The sequence below is a fragment of the Caretta caretta genome, chromosome 1 (assembly GCF_965140235.1).
Source record: "Caretta caretta isolate rCarCar2 chromosome 1, rCarCar1.hap1, whole genome shotgun sequence".
In the NCBI taxonomy this organism is placed as follows: domain Eukaryota; kingdom Metazoa; phylum Chordata; order Testudines; family Cheloniidae; genus Caretta; species Caretta caretta.
The window spans coordinates 200,125,979-200,132,833 of record NC_134206.1 but is presented as its reverse complement, the minus strand read 5'-3'; positions in this window follow the sequence as shown (position 1 = coordinate 200,132,833).

The following is a 6,855-nucleotide window of genomic DNA, read 5'->3' as shown; positions in this document are numbered from 1 at the left end:
TAAGGAAGTGTTTACTCCTTGTCATAACACAAGAACTAGGGGCCACCAAATTAAATTAATAGGCAGCAGGTTTAAAACAAACAAAAGGAAGTATTTTGAGTATTAAGAGTCAACCTGTGGAACTCCTTGCCAGAGGATGTTGTGAAGGCCAAGACTATAACAGGGTTCAGAAAAGAACTAGATAAATTCATGCACAATAGGTCCATCAATGGCTATTAGCCAGGATGGGCAGGGATTGTGTCCCTAGCCTCTGTTTGCAAAAAGCTGGGAATGGGTGATGGGACAGATCAGTTGATGATTACCTGTTCTGTTCATTCCCTCTGGGGCACTGGCATTGGCCACTGTCAGAAGACAGGATACTGGACTAGATGGACCTTTGGTCTGACTCAGTATGGCCATTCTTATGTTCTTATGATTCAATTATCCCCTCCTGCAAGAAACCCCCTTGTGAAGATAGTCAGCAATTATGGTCATGTTTGTTCCATGAGGAGGGTGCGTTCTTACCCAACTCTTGGAAGAGGCTGTGGGTCCCCCCCCCGAATTTACATGCATCCCAGGGGACCAATGGAGGGCCAGTAGCAAATGCACAGAGGCCCCCTATCTCTCTACTATCTCTGTGTGTGCCACTTCACCCTAGAAGCATGTTTCCAAACATCAGGGTCAGCTATCAAATCAAAATGCATGTAGTCCACCCTTACACAAAGTGGTATTTAATTAGGCAAATAAACCTTTTCAAAATCTCTAATGCCCCAGTATAGGAAGGCACTTAAACATATGCCTTTAAGTATGGGAGTAGTCCCATTTACTTCATGGGACTACTCATGTGCTTAAGTACCTGCCTGTATCAGGGCTTTAGAAAGTCCTTACTTTGTATAAATTGCAATGTCTGACACCCTACAGATAGTTTTCCTGAGACCATGTTTTATAACCTTTTATGAAATATGTTTTCCAACTTTAAAAAAAATAAGACCCAGTGGTACACATTCTACTTTTAGTTAGTTCCCTGTCGAGAAACTTGATTGGTTTCAATGGAGTTAATGCAGATTTACACCACTGTTAATGGGAACAGAATCTCACCCAATACATTTAAAGTTTGAGTCATTGTTTCCATATGAATATGACATTTTTCCTCCTCGTCTCATTCCTCAAATAATACAAATCAACAAGTAACGAATTAGGTGTGCCATGCTAGGTATGTGTTTTCATCCATTATTATAGATGGGCAAACTTTTTGGCCCGAGGGCCACATCTGGGAATAGAAATTATATGGCGGGCCATGAATGCTCACAAAATTGGGGTTGGGGTGCAGGAGTGGGTGAGGGCTCTGGTTGGGGGTGCAGGCTCTGGGGTGGGACCAGAAATGAGGAGTTCAGAGTGTGTGAGGGGGCTCCGGGCTGGGGCGGGGGAGTCAGGTGTGGGGGGTGGGCACTGGCTGGGGGTGCAGGCTCTGGGGTGGGGCTGAGGATGAGGGTTTTGGGGTGCAGGAGGGTGCTCCAGGCTGGGATTGGGGGGTTTGGAGGGCAGGAGGGAGATCAGGGCTGGGGCAGGGGGTTGGGGCATGGGCTGAGGCTCAGGGGTGCAGGCTCCAGGTGGCACTTACCTCAAGTGGCTCCCGGAAGCAGCGGCCATGTCCCCCTCTCCGGTTCCTAAGCGGAGCTGCGGCCAGGTGGCTCTGCACGCTGCCCCATCCTCAGGTGCCTCCCCTGCAGCTCCCTTTGGTCGCAGTTCCCAGCCAATGGGAGCAGCGGGGGCGGCGCTTGGGGCGGGGGCAGTGTGCAGAGTGGAGCCCCTTGGCTGCCTCTACACATAGGAGCCGGAGCGGGGCCATGCTGCTGTTTCCAGGAGCTGCATGGAATGGCCCCGACCCTGCTCCCTGGTTGGGCGGGGCAAGCCCCAGACCCCGCTCCCCAGTAGGAGCTCAAGGGCCGGATTAATTAAAACAGCTGGTGGGCTGAATCCGGACCGTGGGCCGTAGTTTGCCCACCCTGTTATAGACAAAGGGGAAAATTCTGTCCTTAGTTACACTGGTGTAAATCCATGGAAATTTCAGTTTACTATGAGAGCTTACTATGAGAGTAGTCCTTTAGTGTGGAACAGTACTTTATATTTGTGATAAATAGGTTAAAAAAACCAACATATGCCCCCATCATTTCAAATCAAAGGAGCTATTATGACTGGATTTACGGAAGTAAGAGGACAATCTAAAATAGCTGTAATCAGTGTTGGCCAATGCTAACCCATTTTTGTGTAATTTTTATGGTACTGTATGTTATCAGGCACAGGCTTGTGTAACTGAAATAATATTCTGACTAAAGAATACTTTTGGTACTTTTATATTCATTTTGTATTCCCCTGCTCCCCTAACTTGAAGTGTTAAAATGGATACATTAACTTTTTTGTTAATACATTGAAAAATAAAAGTGGATGTACACTGAAACTTTTTTCACCTAAAGCATAGTTTCAGCAAGAACAAGAGGCAATTTCCCTGATGATAGTTTGGCTCTAGCAAAGTATCTTAAAACAAGAAACGTGGTGGAGCTGGATGGCTCAAAGGTGTGCCAGTGGTATATGGAACTTTCTACCACCATGTCATTGGTCCAAATCCAGTACATCACTGATGTCTGCGTCTGTTTTGTGGTATGGGCCCTTGCAGGGGTAAACAACAACAGAGAATAACAGAGACTTGGAGGGATAACTCACATGACTGGAGTACTGTCATGGATGGTTACAAACTATTCAGGAAGGACAGGCAGGGCAGAAAAGGTGGGGGAGTAGCATTGTATGTAAGGGAGCAGTATGACTGCTCGGAGATCCGGTATGAAACTGCAGAAAAACCTGAGTGTCTCTGGATTAAGTTTAGAAGTGTGAGCAACAAGGGTGATGTCGTGGTGGGAGTCTGCTATAGAACACCGGACCAGGGGGATGAGGTGGATGAGGCTTTCTTCCGGCAACTCGCAGAAGCTACTAGATCGCATGCCCTGGTTCTCATGGGCGACTTTAATCATCCTGATATCTGCTGGGAGAGCACTACAGCGGTGCACAGACAATCCAGGAAGTTTTTGGAAAATGTAGGGGACAATTTCCTGGTGCAAGTGCTGGAGGAGCCAACTAGGGGGAGAGCTTTTCTTGACCTGCTTCTTACAAACTGGGAAGAATTAGTAGGGGAAGCAAAAGTGGATGGGAATCTGGGAGGCAGTGACCATGAGTCGGTTGAGTTCAGGATCCTGACACAGGGAAGAAAGGTAAGCAGCAGAATACGGACCCTGGACTTCAGGAAAGCAGACTTCGACTCCCTCAGGGAACTGATGGGTAGGATCACCTGGGGGAATAACATGAGGGGGAAAGGAGTCCAGGAGAGCTGGCTGTATTTCAAGGAATCCCTATTGAGGTTACAGGGACAAACCATCCCGATGTGTCATCCCGATATGTCAAAAGAATAGTAAATATGGCAGGCGACCAGCTTGGCTTAACGGTGAAATCCTTGCAGATCTTAAACATAAAAAAGAAGCTTACAAGAAGTGGAAGATTGGACAAATGACCAGGAAAGAATATAAAAATATTGCTCGGGCATGTAGGAATGAAGTCAAGAGGGCCAAATGGCACCTGGAGTTGCAGCTAGCAAGAGATGTTAAGAGTAACAAGAAGGGTTTCTTCAGGTATGTTAGCAACAAGAAGAAAGTCAAGGATAGTGCGGGACCCTTACTGAATGAGGGAGGCAACTTAGTGACAGAGGATGTGGAAAAAGCTAATGTACTCAATGCTTTTTTTGCCTCTGTCTTCACGAACAAGGTCAGCTCCCAGACTGCTGCGCTGGGCAACACAGCATGGGGAGTAGGTGGCCAGCCCTCTGTGGAGAAAGAAGTGGTTAGGGAGTATTTAGAAAAGCTGGACGTGCTCAAGTCCATGGGGCCGGATGCATTGCATCCGAGAGTGCTAAAGGAGTTGGCGGCTGTGATTGCAGAGCCATTGGCCATTATCTTTGAAAACTCGTGGCGATCGGGGGAAGTCCCGGACGACTGGAAAAAGGCTAATGTAGTGCCCATCTTTAAAAAAGGGAAGAAGGAGGATCCTGGGAACTACAGGCTAGTCAGCCTCACCTCAGTCCCTGGAAAAATCATGGAGCAGGTCCTCAAGGAATCAATCCTGAAGCACTTACACGAGAGGAAAGTGATCAGGAACAGTCAGCATGGATTCACCAAGGGAAGGTCATGCCTGACTAATCTAATCACCTTCTATGATGATTGGATGAAGGGAAATCTAATCTAATCTAATCACCTTCTGGTTCTGTGGATGAAGGGAAAGCAGTGGATGTATTGTTTCTTGACTTCAGCAAAGCTTTTGACATGGTCTCCCACAATATTCTTGTCAGCAAGTTAAAGAAGTATGGGCTGGATGAATGCACTGTAAGGTGGGTAGAAAGTTGGCTAGATTGTCGGGCTCAACGGGTAGTGATCAATGGCTCCATGTCTAGTTGGCAGCCGGTTTCAAGTGGAGTGCCCCACGGGTCGGTCCTGGTGCCGGTTTTGTTCAATATCTTCATAAATGATCTGGAGGATGGTGTGGATTGCACTCTCAGCAAATTTGCAGATGATACTAAACTAGGAGGAGTGGTAGATACAGTGGCAGGTAGGGATAGGATACAGAGGGACCTAGACAAATTGGAGGATTGGGCCAAAAGAAATCTGATGAGGTTCAACAAGGATAAGTGCAGGGTCCTGCACTTGGGACGGAAGAATCCAGTGCACCGCTACAGACTAGGGACCGAATGGCTAGGCAGCAGTTCTGCGGAAAAGGACCTAGGGGTGACAGTGGACGAGAAGCTGGATATGAGTCAACAGTGTGCCCTTGTTGCCAAGAAGGCCAATGGCATTTTGGGATGTATAAGTTAGGGGCATAGCCAGCAGATTGAGGGACGTGATCGTTCCCCTCTATTCGACATTGGTGAGGACTCATCTGGAGTACTGTGTCCAGTTTTGGGCCCCACACTTCAAGAAGGATGTGGATAAATTGGAGAGAGTCCAGCGAAGGGCAACAAAAATGATTAGGGGTCTGGAACACATGACTTATGAGGAGAGGCTGAGGGAACTGGGAACTTAGTCTGTAGAAGAGAAGAATGAGGGGGGATTTGATAGCTGCTTTCAACTACCTGAGCGGTGGTTCCAAAGAGGATGGTTCTAGACTATTCTCAGTGGTAGAAGATGACAGGACAAGGAGTAATGGTCTCAAGTTGAAGTGGGGGAGGTTTAGGTTGGATATTAGGAAAAACTTTTTCACCAGGAGGGTGGTGAAACACTGGAATGTGTTACCTAGAGAGGTGGTAGAATCTCCTTCCTTAGAAGTTTTTAAGGTCAGGCTTGACAAAGCCCTGGCTGGGATGATTTAATTGGGGATCGGTCCTGCTTTGAGCAGGGGGTTGGACTAGATGACCTCCTGAGGTTCCTTCCAACCCTGATATTCTGTGATTCTATGATTCTAACAGTGTTAAAAATGCCTGTGTCCTGTCTACTCAAGTGCTCTCACCATTCGTTCCTCTGGGTTGAACTTCACTGCTGTATGCAAAAATGGGAAATTTTAGGGGAAAGTCCAATGTAGACAAGGCTTCAATGAGTTTGATTTGTTGCAGTCCGTTTCTCAGTGGACAAGCCTCTACATTACATAAACTAGTATCACAATTGGCACTAAATGGTCCCCCACTTTGGGAATCTTATCATAGGGTAAGTCCACATAGCACAGTAAGCCCCAATTCAGACTCAGGTTCAAGCCCACTTTGGTCCGTGCAGAAATTAGTCTCACTCAGGCCAGTGACCCCTCTGACTCTGGCCTGCAGATCCTGCTAAGGGGGTGAGTCAGATCCTGAGTCCTGCTGTAATGCAGGTCAGAGCCCAGACATTTTGCAATCTCGATGCAGCTCAGGTCTGGATCATCAGACTTGGGTCTGGAGAGTTTGCCAGCATTATCTCACAATCTCCTGCGGCTGTGCTTCCAAGTCCTTCAGTTCCAAAACTTGTCACTTACTTCCCAGGAACCGCAAACAATCTTCTTGTTTAAAATATTTTGTTTTACCAGGAGGTAAAGTACAAGGTAAACAGCCCTACACACTGTCCAGGGGTTGACCTCGGTGAGTTTACCTCATGGTAAAACTAAAGTGCCTGGTTTTCACTGTTTTTTTTACCTTAGGATAGCTCACGTGTTAGCTACTCCAAGGTGAAAAAAAATACACTGAGTTGAGGCACAGTGGCAAGGAACAGCATCCAGGAAGGTCTGCTGTTGTTGCTGATCATGCTGTACCTTATCTTTGCCAAGGCTCTCAGTCTGGCACCTCAGCAGTATGAAATTTACTTTAAAAATGGTTAATATGGTCAAAAATTATACTACATTTATTTGATCTACTCTCATCTCTTGGCCCTGTTGCCACCAGCATTCTGCTTCTGGTTACTCCTGAATCCTAATTCTAGCTGAATCTGTGAGCAGGTCTACATTACAAATTTACATCAGGTCCGTATAACTACCTTGCTCAGAGGCGTGAATTTCTCTGTGTGATTTTGGGGAAATGACTTCACTCCTGTGTTTCAATTTCTTCATTTGTAAAATGAGAATAAAAATACTTAGCTCTCTACTTCAGAGAGTATTGTGAGAGTGAGGCTTGGTCTTCACTACAGAGTAAGGTCCACATAAGGCAGCTTACATCAACCTATGTCCCTGTACACACTACTGCTGTGCTCCCGCCAATGTAAATGCCCTGTTACACAGACATAACTCCACCTCCACAAGAGGTGTAGGGCTTATGTTGGTGTAGTTAGGGCGATGTAATGTCCCCCTGGACACTGAGGGTTACTTACATCAGCTGTTGGCTGT